The sequence below is a fragment of the Rhinolophus sinicus genome, chromosome 5 (assembly GCF_057876585.1).
Source record: "Rhinolophus sinicus isolate RSI-liver-muscle chromosome 5, RSI-T2T, whole genome shotgun sequence".
In the NCBI taxonomy this organism is placed as follows: Eukaryota; Metazoa; Chordata; class Mammalia; order Chiroptera; family Rhinolophidae; genus Rhinolophus; species Rhinolophus sinicus.
In genome coordinates this window covers 66,994,279-67,011,330 of record NC_142505.1, presented here as the reverse complement: position 1 = coordinate 67,011,330, position 17,052 = coordinate 66,994,279, and the positions used below count along the sequence as shown (strand labels likewise).

The following is a 17,052-nucleotide window of genomic DNA, read 5'->3' as shown; positions in this document are numbered from 1 at the left end:
TCTTCTCCCATTCAGTTGGTGGCCTCTTTATTTTGTCAATGGTTTCTTTTGCTGTGCAGAAGCTTTTAAGTTTCATATAGTCCCATTCATTTATTTTAGCTTTTACTTCCATTGCCTTTGGAGTCAAGTTCATAAAATGCTCTTTGAACGCAAGGTCCATAAGTTTAGTACCTATGTTTTCTTCTATGCAGTTTATTGTGTCAGGTCTTATGCTTAAGTCTTTGATCCATTTTGAATTAACTTTGGTACATGGTGACAAATAGAAGTCCAGTTTCATTCTTTTGCATGTGGCTATCCAATTCTTCCAGCACCATTTATTGAAGAGGCTGTCTTTCCTCCATTGTATGTTTTTAGCTTCTTTGTCAAAAATTATCTGTCCATATTTATGTGGTTTTATTTCTGGGTTCTCAATTCTATTCCATTGGTCTATGTGTCTGTTTTTCTGCCAATACCATGCTGTTTTGATTATTGTAGCCCTGTAGTACAAGCCAAAGTCAGGGAGTGTGATACCTCCGTTATTGTTCTTTTTTCTTAAGATTGCTTTGGCTATTCGGGGTCTTTTGTGGTTCCAAACAAATCTGATGATTTTTTGTTCTATTTCTTTAAAATATGCCATTGGGATTTTGATGGGGATTGCATTCAATCTGTATATTGCTTTGGGTAATATGGCCATTTTAACTATGTTGATTCTTCCAATCCATGAGCACGGAATGTCTTTCCATTTCTTTGTGTCTTCTTCAATTTCTTTCAAAAATGTCTTATAGTTTTCAGCATATAGGTCTTTCACATCCTTGATTAAGTTTATTCCTAGGTATTTTATTCTTTTTGCTGCAATTGCAAAAGGAATTGTTTTTTGTATTTCTTTTTCTGAGATTTCATTGTTAGTATATAGGAATGCAATGGACTTTTGTGCGTTGATTTTGTAGCCGGCAACTTTACTGTATTCGTTGATTGATTCGAATAGCTTTTTGGTGGAGTCTTTAGGGTTTTCTATATATAGCATCATGTCATCTGCAAAGAGTGATAATTTAACTTCTTCATTCCCAATTTGGATGCCTTTTATTTCTTTCTCTTGCCTGATTGCTCTGGCAAGGACTTCCAACACTATGTTGAAAAGCAGAGATGATAGGGGACATCCCTGTCGTGTTCCTGAACATAGAGCAAAGGGCTTCAGTTTTTCTCCATTAATTATGAGATTTGCAGAGGGCTTGTCATATATGGCCTTTATTATGTTAAGGTATTTTCCTTCTATACCCATTTTATTAAGTGTTTTAATCATAAATGGATGTTGTATCTTGTCAAATGCTTTTTCTGCATCAATTGATATAATCATATGATTTTTGTCCTTTATTTTGTTTATGTGATGTATCACATTGATGGATTTGCGGATGTTGAACCATCCTTGTGCCCCGGGGATGAACCCCACTTGGTCGTGATGAATAATCTTTTTAATGCATTGTTGTATTCGATTTGCTAGAATTTTATTTAGGATTTTTGCATCGGTATTCATCAGAGATATTGGTCTGTAGTTTTCTTTTTTTGTGCTGTCCTTACCCGGTTTTGGTATCAGGGTGATGTTGGCCTCATAGAATGAGTTAGGGAGTACTGTCTCTTCTTCAATTTTTTGGAAGAGTTTGTGCAGGATTGGTATTAGATCCTCTTTGAAGGTTTGGTAGAATTCACTAGTGAAGCCATCTGGTCCCGGACTTTTGCTTTTGGATGACTGATTCAATTTCGTTACTGGTGATCGGTCTGTTTAGATTTTCCAGTTCTTCATGGTTCAGCCTTGGAAGGCTATATGTTTCTAAGAACATGTCCATTTCTTCTAGGTTGTTGAATTTGGTGGCATATAGTCCTTCATAGTATTCTTGGATGATCCTTTGTATTTCTGTGGTGTCCGTGATAACTTCCCCTTTTACGTTTCTGATTTTGTTAATCAGTGTCTTCTCTCTTTTTATCTTAGTAAGTCTAGCCAAGCGTTTGTCAATTTTGTTAATCTTTTCAAAGAACCAGCTCTTTGTCACATTAATTTTTTCTATTGTCTTTTTTTTCTCTATTTCATTTAGTTCTGCTCTAATTTTTGTTATTTCCTTTCTTCTGCTGACCTTGGGTTTTACTTGTTCTTCTTTTTCTAGTTCTTTAAGGTGTAACATGAGGTTATTTATTTGGGAGTTTTCTTGTTTCTTGAGATAGGCCTGTAATGAGATAAATTTCCCTCTTAAAACTGCTTTCGCTGCATCCCAAAAATTTTGGTAGGATGTATTTTCATTGTCATTTGTTTCTATGTATCTTTTGATATCTCCTCTAACTTCTTCTTTGACCCAGTCCTTCTTTAAAAGTATGTTGTTTAATCTCCATGTATTTGTGTTTTTTCCCGCTTTCTTTTTACAGTTGATATCCAATTTCAAAGCCTTGTGATCAGAGAATATGCATGGTATTATTTCAATCTTCTTAAATTTGTTGAGACTGATTTTATATCCCAATATATGGTCTATCCTTGAGAATGTTCCATGTACACTAGAAAAGAATGTGTAGTCTGATGTTTTAGGATGAAGTGCTCTATAAATGTCAATTATGTCCATTTCATCTAATGTGTCATTTAGGGCTACTATTTCGTTATTTATTTTCTGTTTGGATGATCTATCCATAGCTGTCAATGGTGTATTTAAGTCACCTAGTATAATTGTGTTTTGGTCAATTTCTCCCTTTAGTTCTGTTAGTAGTTGCTTGGTGTATTTCGGTGCTCCCTGATTGGGGGCATAAATATTGATGACTGTTATGTCTTCTTGTTGTACAGTTCCCTTCACCATTATGAAATGTCCATCTTTGTCTCTTGTTATCTTTTTCACCCGGAAGTCTGTTTCATCTGATATCATTATGGCTACATCTGATTTTCTCTGGGTACCATTTGCTTGGAGTGTCAATTTCCACCCTTTCACTTTGAGTCTATGCTTGTCCTTGTAGCTGAGATGTGTCTCTTGGAGACAGCATATGGTTGGGTTTAGTTTTTTGATCCAATCTGCTACTCTGTGCCGTTTCATTGGTGAGTTCAGTCCATTTACATTTAGGGAGATTATTGATATGTGAGGATTTCCTGTCATTCTATCTTTAGTGTTCTGGTAAGGCTGTGTCTCCATTGTTTCTTTGACTTTTTGTTGTTGTCTATTATTTCTGTGTGGTGGTATTCTATGATGTTTCCCTCTGTTTCTTCTTTTATTTCAGTATATATTTCAGTTCTGGATTTTTTTTGAGTGGTTACCCTTAAGTTTATGTAAAAGAAAGTTTGATAATTAGAGTATTCCATTTTCTTCAGCACGCTTACTTTCTCCATTCCCATATTCCGGTTCAGGCCTGTACTCTCCTCCTTTTTGAGTTTTGGTTGCCACAAATTGTCCCTGTTGATGGTGGTCGAATAGCCTCCTTTAGTATTTCTTGTAGTGCAGGTCGTGTATTAGAAAATTCCCTCAGCTTCTGTATGTCTGGAAAGGTCTTTATTCCTCCTTCATATCTAAAGGATATCTTTGCTGGATATATTATTCTTGGCTCATGATTTCTCTCTTTCAATAGTTTGAATATTTGGTTCCACTCCCTCCTGGCTTGTAGAGTTTCTGCTGAAAAATCTGATGATAATCTAATGGGCTTTCCTTTGTAAGTTACCGTCTTCTTTTCCCTGGCTGCCTTGAGGATTCTTTCTTTGTCGTTGATTTTAGACAGCTTCAATACAATGTGCCTTGGAGAAGGCCTGTTGGCATTGAGGTAACTAGGTGTTCTATTTGCTTCTTGGATTCGAGGGTCCAGTTCTGTCCACAAATTTGGGAAGTTCTCTTCGACAATTCGTTTGAATATATTCTATGTTCCCTTCTCTCTTTCTTCTCCTTCTGGTATGCCCATTATTCTTATATTGCTCTTTCTGATGGAGTCAGAAAGTTCTTGTAGAGTTCTTTCATTTCTTTTAAGTCTCAAGTCTCTTTCTTCTTCTATCTGTGTAATTTCCAGGTTTTTATCTTCGATGTCACTGATTCTTTCCTCCATCTGGTCAACTCTACTACCTAAGCTGGTTATTTCATTCTTAATTTCTTCTATTGAGTTCTTAATCTCCAGAAATTCTATTTGGTTCTTTTTTAAAATTTCAATCTCTTTCGTAAAATGCTCATGCTGTTCTTTGATTGAGTTTCTGAGTTCTTTTAACTGCCTATCTGTGTTTTCTTGTATCTCGTTGAGTTTTTTCAGAACTGCAATCTTGAATTCTCTGTCATTTAAGTCACATATTTCTGTATCTTTAAGTGCCTTTTCTGGAGATTTTTCACTTTCTTTCTGAGCTATCTTGTTGCCTTGGTTATTCATGGCGATTACTGGTTTGCTATTTCTCTTCCTAGACATCTACAGGAGTGACTTCTGCAACAGGTTGATAGAAAGCGGTCTTTCTTTTGTTTGTCAGTACTTGTTGGTAGAATGTTTTATTATTTCTCCAACTGCAACTTATTTTTCTTCTCCCACACGGTAGTGCTATGTTTTCTCTGCACTATTCCAACTTCTCACACAATGGGGGGATTCCCTGGGAGACGGGCTTCTCCTCTATTAATAGTTCGTCTAGGTCACAGGGCGCAGTGTCCTGGTGGGTATGCGGAGAGCTTTTGATGTTCCAAAGCTCTTTAAGCTCCTGATTCAGAGCCCGTATGTTTCAGCAGTTCTGTTTACTCCTGCAGGGATCCGCCCAGATAGGTGGGGTCAGGGGCGGGGTGAGTTGTGAGAGGTGGCCCAGAGCAATGGCAGCAACCACCACCACAGCCGGTCCTGCTTCCACAGGTCTCTCCCCTTTGCCGGAACTAGTTGGGCTATGAATTTGTGTCTGCGGTTCACAGTTCTCAAAATAGCAAATTTTCTGTTGTTTTGATCTGACACTGCTACTGTTCCGCTTCTAGCACCGGGCAGGTGGGGTTGGGGCGAGCTCTGGGAGGGGAGGGAGGGGGCGGCTAGTCTCAGTGCCTAAGGCTCCATTCTCTGCTCGGCAGTGCGGGCTTAAACCACCATTTTCAGCCTTTTTCCCTCAGTCTTTACTCCGAGGTCTCTGCCGTGAGCGTTGGGTTCAGCCTGTTATATGCTGTCCCCTCAGCCCTGTGGAGCCCTGGCGGAGCCCTGGCGGAGCCCTAGCAGGCTGAGTTCTTCCCTCTCCTGCAGCTGCGGTAGTTCCAGGAAGCAGCGAGCTCGGCACACTGAGCTAGGTCTGCGTCCTGCGTCCGCGTGGCTCCGTCTCCGCGCACTTCTCCCTTTCCTCCTCCCTCCACTCGCGCGAATCTCCCACCTGTAGGTGATTTCAGTCGGTAGTGGGCCTCTTCGTCTTGCCTGTCTGCTGTGCAGGGAGTCCTTTGTGGAGTTTTTGTTGTTCGATTCTTTGTAAATTCCAGGGGAGCTTTACAGAGGCTCACCTCATGCCTCCATTTATCCGGAAGTCGACAGATAATTTTTGACAAAGAAGCTAAAAACATACAATGGAGCAAAGACAGCCTCTTCAATAAATGGTGCTGGGAGAATTGGATAACCACGTGCAAAAGAATGAAACTGGACTGCTATCTGTCACCATGTACCAAAATTAATTCAAAATGGATCAAAGACTTAAACATAAGACCTGACAAAATAACCTGCATAGAAGAAAACATGGGTACTAAACTTATGGACCTTGGGTTCAAAGAGCATTTCATGAATTTGACTCCAAAGGCAATGGAAGTAAAAGCTAAAATAAACGAATGGGACTATATGAAACTTAAAAGCTTCTGCACAGCAAAAGAAACCATCGACAAAATAAAGACGCAACCAACTGAATGGGAGAAGATTTTTGCAAACAGTGCCTCTGATAAGGGGCTAATATCCAAAATATACAAGGAACTCATGAAACGCAACAACAACAAAAAACAAACAACCCAATTGAAAAATGGGCAGAGGACCTGAAGAGACATTTCTCCAAAGAGGACATACAAATGGCAAATAGACATATGAAAAAATGCTCAACATCACTAATCATCAGAGAAATGCAAATAAAAACCACTATGAGATATCACCTCATCCCAGTCAGAATGGCTATCATCAACAAGACAAATAGTAACAAGTGTTGGAGAGGCTGTGGAGAAAAAGGAACCCTCATACACTGTTGGTGGGAATGCAGACTGGTGCAGCCGTTATGGAAGGCAGTGTGGAAGTTCCTCAAAAAATTACGAATAGAATTGCCATATGACCCAGCAATCCCTCTCCTGGGGAGGGATTTATCTATCTATCCAAAAAATCTGAAAACACTTATCCATAAAGACAAGTGTACTCCATGTTCACTGAAGTTTCATTTATGGTGGCCAAGACATGGAAACAACCAAAATGTCCTTCGATAGATGAATAGATAAAGAAGTTGTGGTATATATACACAATGGAATACTATTGGGTGGTAAGAAAAGTTGAAATAGGAGCATTTGTGACAACATGGATGGATCTTGAGATTATAATGCTAAGCGAAATAAGCAGACAGAAAAAGCAGAGAATCATATGATTTCACTGATATGTGGTATATGAACCCAAAACAACAAAAGAACAAAACAAACAAATGAGAAACAAAAACTCATAGACACAGACAATAGTTCAGTGGTTACCAGAGGGTAATGGGGGAAAGGGGATGGTAGATGAGGGTAAAGGGGATCAAATATATGGTGATGGAGGGAGAACTGACTCTCGGTGATGAACACACAATGTGATTTATAGATGATGTAATACAGAATTGTTCACCTGAAATCTATGTACCGTTACTAACAATTGTCACCCCAATAAACTTCAATTAAAGAAAAAAGAGAGAAATAATGTTAGAGTTTGATGGTAACCATCAGAATGATCAATCAGGTAAATTACGTGACGTTTCAGCATTTTTCTTTTTCTTTTTTAAAGATTTTATTGGGGAATAGGAACAGGACTTTATTGGGGAACAGTGTGTACTTCCAGGCCTTTTTTCCAAGTCAAGTTGCTGTCCTTTCAATCTTAGCTGCGGAGGAAGCCCGTTCAGCTTCAACTTGTTGTCCTTTCAGTCTTAGTTGTGGAGGGCGCAGCTCGCTCCAGGTCCAGTTGCCCTTTTCTAGTTGCAGGGGGCACAGCCCACCATCCCTTGTGGGACTTGAGGAGTTGAACCGGCAACCTTGTGGTTGAGAGCCCACTGGCCCATGTGGGAATCGACCTGGCAACCTTCGGAGTTAGGAGCATGGAGCTCTAACCACCTGAGCCACCGGGCCGGCCCTGACGTTTCAGCATTTTCCATTTGTGCTGTCTCTGATGGTACAGTAACTGAATCTGAGAGCACTGATCAACGGTCCCTATTCAACCAACTGCCATCTTCCGTATGGGCAAAATCTTCAACTGATATTGGCAGAATTCACAGTGTACCTCCTATCAAGGTTCAAATTGATCCTTCAAAGCCTCTGCCCAGAATTAATCAATATCCTATAAGTAAGGAGGCCTTCCAAGGTATAAAGCCCATAATAGAAGATGACATAACTCAGGGTCTTATTATTCCTTGCACTAGTCCTTGTAACACCCCTATTCTACCTGTGAGAAAGCCAAAGGGACGAGGGTGGAGGTATGTCCAGGACCTCTGAGCAATAAACCATATTGTCATCCCTTGACACTCTGTTGTTCCTGACCCTCATACGTTGCCCAGCATCCATCCCAACTGCAAGTAAATTCTTTACAGTAATTGATTTATGCAGTGCATTCTTTGGCATCCCAGTTGAGGAAGCTAGCCAATACCTTTTTGCTTTCACTTGGGAAGGAAAACAATTTATCTGGACGGTAATGCCTCAGGGTTTTACTTACAGCCCTTCTTACTTCACACAGATTCTGAAGACTGATTTGGATGATGTGTTTTCCCTAAAGGTTCCATCTTGTTACAATACGTATGTGGATGATTTACTTCTTTGCTCTCCTCAGGTTTCTTCACAGGATGATAGCATCTATCTGTTGACACTTTTGGCCTTAAAGGGACATAAGGTCGCTAAAGAAAAATTACAATTTGCTCAAACTCAGGTTCGATATTTCAGACATCTGATATCAGAACAGGGTCTACACCTGGAACCAGACAGGCTCCATTGCATCCTAAATTTCCCAAGGCCCAAGACTAAGCACCAATTGCGAGGTTTTCTTGGGCTAATCAGCAATTACCAGAATTGGATCCCAAATCTCTCTCCTATGACAAAACCTCTATATGTTCTATTAAAGAATGACAGTCCTGACCCAATTTCGTGGGAAGAACAGGATGACGTGGCCTTCAAGGCCTTGAAGGAGAGTTTAATAAACCCACCTTCTCTTGGGCATCCTAACTATCAGATTCCATTTTTCATTTCTGTGCATGAAAAGCAAGGAAATGCCCTTGGCATGCTCACTTAGAAACATGGGGATCAACATAAACCCTTAGGAAACTATAGTCAGCAACTGGACCCTGTGGTTTGGGGATACCCTTCTTGCCTCAGAGGTGTTGCTGCCACTGGCCTCCTGGTTAAGGCCACAGAGAAGATTATTGTGGGATCCCCTCTAACTATCTTTGTGTCTCATGCAGTAGAAGCTCTCCTAAATTCTCATCACACCTAGCATCTTTCAGTCAGTCGTCTTACTTCCTATGAAATCCTTTTGTTAACCGCTTCCCATATAACCCTTTCAGCTACTTTTCTTTCTTCTGAGACTGAGGAAGCCCCTCATGACTGCCTGCCATTAACAGATCACCTTCTGACTTCTCGTGACGATTTGCAGAAAACTCCTCTAGATAAAGCTGATCTTTCATGGTTTACAGATGGTCAATTTACTTAAAAAACAACAATGATAAGTACTGTGCTTATTATGCTGTTGCAGCCCCTTCTGAAGTCATTGAGGCAGCACCTTTGCCTCTGGCCACTTCAGCACAGCAGGCTGAATTATATGCCCTCACTCGAGCTTGCATTTTAGCAAAGGGCAAAACTGTGAACATTTATACTGACAGTAGGTATGTTTTTGGAGTGGCTCACAACTTTGGGATGCAATGGAAACATGGTTTCCTTACCTCCAATGGAGATAAAATTAAGAATGGTTCATATTTATGGGAATGATTAGATGCTATAGTTCTGCCTTAGCCATTATTAAGATTCCAGGACATTCTAAACTAGATTCCCTGAAAACTAAGGGAAATCACATTGCCGAGATTTCTGCTAAGAATGCTGCCCTTAAAGGCATCAGCAGCAGTCAGACTTCTGTCATGGTCCAAAGAGAAGCTTCTTGTGTTACTGGCTAGAGAAGCCCAACAATCAGCTTCTGAAGAAGAAAAACATGACTGGAAATCCAACAATTGCTGGTTTAATAAGGAAATAAACTCTGGTTTGGACCAAATAACAACCCAGTTCTACGAGAAATGCTAAAATTCCCAGTCCTAACCACTTTACATGTGTTGAATCATTGGTCTACTGACAAAATGGTAGCATTCATGCACCAATATTGGTGGACAGATATTAATAAGGCTGAAAAAAGTTCCTACCTCAGGTGTCCCACCTGTCCAAAGTACAACTCAGGGAAGCCTGTTCGCACTGCCCCTGGACATTTTAAATTGCCAAACGGACAATTTGCTGTCTGGCAAATGGACTTCATACAGCTTCCCCCATCTCATGGACACAAGTGTGTTTTAGTCATGATACGTATATTTTCTCAGTGGGCTGAAGCTTTCCCTTGCAGACAAGCTAATGTGTCTGCAGTAGTTAAAGTACTGTTAGAAAAGATTATTCCTACTTGGGGAACTCCTGTTGAATTCCATAGTGATCGAGAAACCCATTTCACTGGGCAGGTGCTAAAACAAGTCTGTGCTGTTTGGTCAGCTCTGTAACATTTTCACTGTGCTCACCATCCTCAATCTTCAGGATTGGTTCAATGCACTAATGGCATTATTAACACTCAATTGGCAAAATTTTAGTAGAAACTCTTCAAATACCATGGCCAAAAGCATTGCCATTAGTCCTTTTAAATCTCAGATCTACACCTTTTGTGACTCATAAGCTTTCACCTTTTGAGATAATTACAGGATGCCCTATGCATTTGGCCCCTGCCTCTCTTGATCCACAGTTGGTAAAAGGAGACATACTTCAATATTGTAAAGGCTTAGTTGCTTTTATCAACAATAATCAAGCTTTAGTAGAAGAATCGTTTCACAGTGCACTCCAGGGAAATGAAAAACTGCAAATTCATACTCTACAACCTGGAGTTTTTTTTTACTGGAAAAGACACCTCAAAAAGGATTCCCTCCAGTCACACTGGAAGGGCCCTTACCAGGTACTGTTGACTAACCTCTGTGCTGCTAAACTGCAGGAAGTAGACTCTTGGATACACGTGTCACACCTAAAGAAGGCACCAAACCCTGACTGGAACTGCACACAGTCTGGTGACCTGAACCTAAAGCTGTCAAAATTTAAAGCAGGTGACCTCTAAGGAAATGGGTTACCAAATCTTTCTGGTTGTTGAATCTATCATCAAGAACTTTGATCTATTTAAGATAATAATAATCTTTGTCTCATTAGCTATGAGCTTAAACTTCTGGTTTACACCTACCATATAAACTAGGTTGTTATGTTCTAATTCTACCTTTAAATCTTATTGTTTTTAAGCTCTGCTCCTGATGCCCATCAACCCTGGACACTAGCTGTTCCCAGTCCATGCACTCTCCCCTTGATGTAAGCAATGACACCCAGAGAAGGTCCTTCCTGACACTGAAGGACAAAAGGCTGAAGACTGTAAAACCTGAGACCTGAAGACCTGACTGTTGATCAATGATGCTTTTAGAGAAAAGATCTTGATCAAAAGGAGGGAATGATAAAAGTGAACTGGCACTTTAAGTAAAGTGACCCGGGAGCTGGGAGGTCTATGGATGGAGCTGGGCTTCCTGTTACTCTCTAGTCCTGACTTCCTGTTAAACTTTATGGTTCTAACTTCCTTCAGGGGGAATATACTCATATATAGGGACCATCTTGGGAGAGTGGTAGAACACTGCAAGTGGGCGCCGGCCGGAGGTGTGTGTTCTCACATTGCTGCGGTGGTTTTGCTTTTACCTTTTCCCAAATAAACCCTCCTTTTGGCTGACTGCCTGGCAAATTATTTTGTCCAGTCGACAAGACTAACACCCTTGCAAACTTTCCCAACATAATTGCAAAGGGAAATGGACTCTCTGACTGTTGGACATGCCACACGCAGCCTGGAAACCTCCCTCCTCTCCCCAGTTTCAGCCTGCCCTTTTTAATCTCAGCCTTACCTTTCTGTCTGGGGTCCCTAAAGGGTTCTTCCACAGTACTCCCTTTGTTGTCAGGTTAGACTCCTCAGCTACACGTCTGGGCTGCACTCACCTCACCCCACTAGTTAATCGGTCTGATACAACTAGGGTCAGAACCCTCAACTGTACATCCACATCTAGCCCTTGTCACTTCTGTACATATCGAGAGGGAGGCTACCTCTTGTCTGTCCAGTTCCCCTATTAGCCCATTACCTTTGACATTTCTAAAAGGGGCACTCCGAATACTACCTTCTGGTGTCCAGCTAGTCACAGAGCTCACAACAGGACAGGCAACAACATCTCGGAAACTTCGCCACCTACCTCCAAGAGCAGGATGGGTACCAACAAGGCCCAGGGATGCTGGGCTAAGGGGAGACCTTTCCTCTCCCCAATACAACAGAGCTCCTCCTTGGGGCTCAGGTCTGACCACATGGTTTAAGTCCTCCTCCCACATCGAGCTTGTACTCCCCTCCAGGGTATTTATTTCTCTGTGGTCCTCCTCAAAATGAACTACCCAACGAAAAGTTGCCAGGTGGGTCTACCACCACTCTCCTATCACCCTGGCTACACATGTATTGACAAGTCTCAGTTTGAAGGACGTGCCTTAGGGTTTTTAGGCCTTTGGGGCATATCAATCACGGTTCATAACATCACTCATCCCCAAGCCAAACAGGCCGTAGGACTCATTTAGTTGGTACTGGGGCTGCCGTTGTTCTAGCAGCCTCTTGGGGGAGGATCTGCCTATCGTGAGGCTACTTTAACCACCCTAACAAAGTCATAGCTGCCCTAGCTCAAGGCATCAGAGCTGCCTCCAGAATCTCCGGGGGTGCCTCGGTTCGTTTGCAAATGTTGTCTTTGACTACTGACTAGCCCTTGATTACTTATTAGTTGAACAAGGGGGAGTATGTGCAGTAATTAGTAAGACTTCCTGCACTTATATAAATGCCACCAGTCAAGTAGAAGAAGATATTTAAAAGATATATATAATCAGGCTGAATAGCTTCATAATTTTGCAAAGGAATGTACAATGACTGACTCTATCGGGCAGGCGGTAAAAGACATTCTACCTGCCATAACTTGGTTTCTACCCTTACTATGGCCTTTAGTTTGTATATTGCTTCTACTGCTATTCGGCCCATGTCTTTTTAATCTACCTGTCAAATTTATCTCCTCCAGATTACAACAGTTCCACTTAAAAATGATGTCCCTCCAGAAATTCCAACCTGTCCCTCCAGAAGACTCAGATTTAACCAGTCTCCTCTCAACAATGTCGCACCGCGTTTGCCTCCTACCTGCTGAAAGTACAGGGACAACACCTCTTTCCTCCTGACAGAGAGCAAGAGGATTGGACCCTGACTATGACATCACTTCCTTTCAGCAGGCAGTAGATACAGAAGAGACACATTGTCCACTTTCCTAAGAGTTCAGGGTCTCAAACTCTTGAGAGGGGAATGATAGGATGGGTAGATAGAAGTGAGCAGAAGGAGAGACCTAGCCCTGGATAGAAAGCCCCTTGCTGCAGCTCCTACTTGGGTCAAGACCCCTTGCAGCTGCCCTCACTTAGGACACCAATGCCTCATTGGCCCGCCAGGATTCCAGGCTCACACATGCCCCTGAGTCAAAGGGATGTGTTGTTAGAAGCCGAAGAAGGAAGGAAGACATCCCACTTATCAGAGAATACATCCGGTTTTTAAGGACCATTTTAGTGACCTTCTCAAACAAATCATAAAAAGAAAATTGACAGAAACTACCTTGAGAAGCAAAAGGGAGGGCTGGGCACCACAGCAGGAGAGAAAGAGATAAAGAGAAGGGAGAGGGGCAGGCAATTCTACCCAAACAAATAAAAGCCTTCATACAATGTAAGGAGAGGCTTTTCCCCCTCTTGGGATTGGTCCCCTCCACATCTGAGAGTGTATCTGCCTTTGTGAATAAACTCTTTACTACACTATGCATGCACAAAACACTGTCTCTTGACTGAACTCTTTCCCTTGTGAAGAGACGAGCCAAGGAAATCATCACAACCCGGTAACACTTGCATTAAAAGTCACAGCATAAAAACCATGGCTCCCGCTCAATTAGGTGGCAGAAAAATAACTGGGTATTTCAGCATCACAGCCTGTCCCCTGGTCTGATACCACCCGCACACACAGAAACAAGAAGACTGACTGCCAGCACATGTGCCCCCCATACACGTACTAAAATGCACAGGGTCGAATTAGCAGGAACTTATAGATACACACGTGCACAAGACTCACAATAGCACATTCACGTGTTCACAGGTGCACAGGTATCCAGACACCAGTACACAGCGACATTCCAAAACACATGTGCACACATTCCCAGAGGTATACACACACATCTGGATGCAAGACAAGACCTGTGCCTACAGGCCTAAAGGAGACACACATGGGCTGGCTGCTTGATCAGCACTTGGGAGCCCCTGGCTCTCCCACTCCGTAAATCACCCTTCTCCCACCAGTCAGAATAACTTGCCTTCCAGCCAGCCCCTTGAATAGATGTCCAGTCTTCCCTAAGTAGAGAATATCTTAGTGCAGGCAGGCTCTTGCCCTCCAGTTAAAAGGGGACACCAGGCTGAGGCCCAGGCATCAGACAGGGACAGAAAAGAGCAGGAGAAGTGGTTACTCACCAGCCTCTGCAGTTGCTGAACGCCACGGAGGAGTTTTGGGTCAGGACGGCCAAGTCTCGGAATCAGAGGCAGATCCCAAGCAGGGCTCCACAAAGGAATCTCTCTGCCACTGCACCATGGCCCCTGGCGTCACTAGGCGGGCATTGGGTGCAGCCGCAGGTGCAGGTCTCCGCCGAAGACCGTGCCATTGTGGAAGAAGCTGCCGCCAGGGTCCTCCTCGCTGCCTCCCAGGAAACCTGAGGTCTGGACCAGGGCGACTCTGAGGGCCCAAACTCTCTTTGGCTGTCGCCGCCAACACGACGTGGGACACCAAGAGGCCCTGGGCGTCAGTGCTCACTGGCACCGCTAAGGTGAGCTCTGCTCTGCGCGCCAGGGGCTCGCCTGCAAGGAGAAGGGATATTAGAGCCACAGAAACCTAGGAGCCCCCAACTCCTAGAGGCCCCACCCCACTGAGTCCGGCAACTCCCAGCCCCGCCCCCAGCCCCTAGGGTCTCCACCCTGCTGAGTCCCGCATCCCCCAGCCTTGCCCTCACTGCAAAATGAAGGGCATTCCGCCAGGCAACCGCCAACAACTAGGCAGTACCTCCCCCGCCATCTCCATAACCGGGAAGATGCGTTAACACAGCCACCACTACGGAGCCCCGCCGCTCTGGGCATCCGGCTCTGGGACGCAAGCAAAGTGCTCTGCCCCTTGCCCGATTTAGGGATGGGGCTCAGCGGGCTCTTCACAGTTCCCCAGGGGACAGCCGCATCAGAGCGTACCCTCCCCCCCCAACTTACCTTCCTGGGCAGGAGGTGGGGCTGCTCTGAAGCCTTTCCTGTTTGGCCCCTGTTGCGAGCGACTGCAAGAGTAGTCGCTACATTTCAGTCTCTTTCTGAAAGTCAAGAGGACATTTATCCCAGGGCAGGGCCCTATATACCTGCGTGGTATTCATGAGCGAGTGGGGAACAAAGTCTGGGCACACAGGTTCAGACAGATTGAGTAACACAGCTTTATTTGGGAGTTAAAGTCCTTCCAGAAGCCAATGCTCTGGTACAGGGAAGGTTATACAGACTAGAATACAATTTAATAATGAACCAAGTCCCAGAGTCACTGGAGGTGGTGAAGGCCCCGGTCTGAGAGAGGCGACTGGGCGACGTGGGGTCTGAGGCGAGCTGGTCTTGCAAGGAAGAACTTCGGAGAGTCTGGGAGTAGGTGGCTTGCACCTCCCAGAGGGTCTTAGCCATAGCGCCCTGTCAGACTACTCATGGCCTTGCTCTGGAGTTCTGCTTTTATCCTCTCTTCCTTGGACTTGTTTGCCTCTGAGGTGAAAACCAGAAGTTGTTTTGGTGAACGTGTTTATCACTCAATTTTGCTATGCTCAGTTTCACACAAAAACATACACATGTTTACTTTCACTTTTATCAGTCTCACACTTGCGGCCATAGTCCCGTCCCTAGTGGTAACCAACTTGTTTTGCCAACCTCAATCCACATATATTATATATTCTACCTGCTTTATACAGCCCCTTACACCTGCGCTTCTACCCTTCAGTGGCCCTGGGGCAGTGAAGACTCCGTAGCCCCTGGCACGGGAGGAACTCTCCTCCGTTTCCAGCTCCGGTGAGGCCACTGTCGGTTCTCGGTCCCTGAAGGGGTGGAGTAGGGCCCCTAGGAACTTTGGGGATCCCTTTCTGCGCACCCTAACCAATCCCCAGGGCCCCAGGCTGTGCGCTGGGCACCGTCTCAGCGTCTCCGGACGCCACCGCGGGCCCCGCTTCACCCTGGCTCTCCCGGACCCATTGGAGCTGGCGCTGGGACGTCCGCCGCGGGGCCCTCCCAGCCCTTCGCCTTAATGCTCCGCGTCCCGGGAGCCGCGGGGGCCCCGAGACTTCCCCGGTCCCGCGACCGCCCGGACCCCAAACTTGGCCAACGCGGCCCAGGCCAGTGCGCACGAAGTTTGTCAAGTCGGGCTGGAAGCTGCCTGGGGTGGGGCGGCGGGGCGCGTGGGGCGGTGCCCGGCTGACGGGGGCGTGGGAGTTGGGGGTGTCCCTCCTCACCTACCTGTGCCGCGGGGTCAGCAGCAGCGGCAGCATCACAGCGCAGAGCAGGCGGCAATCGGCTTCAGCCAGCGGATCCCTTGCGGTCCGATTGCAGCCGGGGTCCCGCACTCGCAGCCGGCACGAAAGTTCCCCGCGCGCCGCCCGACCCACTACTGGGGGCAGCAGGAGCCGCCCGCAGCCGCAGGACAGCAGGGTGTGGGGAGGAGGAGGCAAGGTGCAGAGGGGAGGCAGGGAGCGTGGAAGGGAAGCGGGAGAGGAAACGAGCGAGCGCGGGGAGGACAGGAACAGGGGCGCCTCAGCCTGCAGTGACCCGGTGCTTCTCCGCGCAGCCGCCGCCGATGTTCCAGGCTCGCAGAGGAGCAGGGAAAGCAGGAAGCGGTGGCAGAAGCGCCGCGGCCTGCAGGGGGATAGCCAGTGCATCCCCACCGAGAGACTCCGCCTGGGGCGCCCGAGTTCCACCAGTCAGCCCGGCATTGCAAGGGGGCCGCCTTGCCCTCTCTCTGCGCCCTGGGGCAGGAAGGGGCACAGGGCTGAGAGGGAGGCCAGAACCGTCTTTATAGGCAGGTGCACGCACTGCAGGGGCTACGCCAAAGATCAGAGAGAGACAACGTTTTCTCAGTCCTTCTCTCTGCCTGAAGTCCCTATCCCCCTCTATTGCAGCTTGGGAGCACGGCCTCTTCTATCCAGACCTGGCCATCCCTCCTGGAGCACAGGATGGTTGCAGCCCTCACCTGGCCTGGATCCCACGTGGGCATCTAACCTCCTGGACTTCGCTCTCCCCAGGCCATGCCTGAAATAGCCTTTCTACACTCTCCCCAGCTTTTCCAACTCAGCATTCCAGGCATACTTCTCCATCCTGGAGCAGGTGTGCAGTGGGAGCCCCAGCTGGGATCTCTCTTCTCTAGCAAGGTCCTGAGCCTGGAGTCACTGCCCAGCCAGGCCTGCTGCCCTCAACACAGTGACCCTCCTCCCCATGGGTGTGTCTGTTGGAATATCTCTGCTTTGTGTCCCAGATTCTGCCCTACTTCCCTAGAGGATGGACACCTGTCTCTTTGGATCTTGTC

General features: G+C 45.4%; 1 protein-coding gene and 1 long non-coding RNA gene across 2 annotated transcripts in view; both read right to left on the bottom strand.

The window, feature by feature from the left end:
* The window catches only part of LOC148758258 (endogenous retrovirus group K member 8 Gag polyprotein-like), a 108,906-nt gene that overhangs the window by 25,842 nt on the left and 66,012 nt on the right, over positions 1 to 17,052 (bottom strand). The window lies entirely within an intron of this gene.
* Positions 13,705 to 16,889, bottom strand: LOC148758260 (uncharacterized). The gene is made up of 3 exons (XR_016021440.1): positions 15,990 to 16,889; positions 14,727 to 15,248; positions 13,705 to 14,327 (listed from the first exon to the last, which is right to left on the bottom strand). It is a non-coding gene; the product is annotated as an uncharacterized LOC148758260 (long non-coding RNA).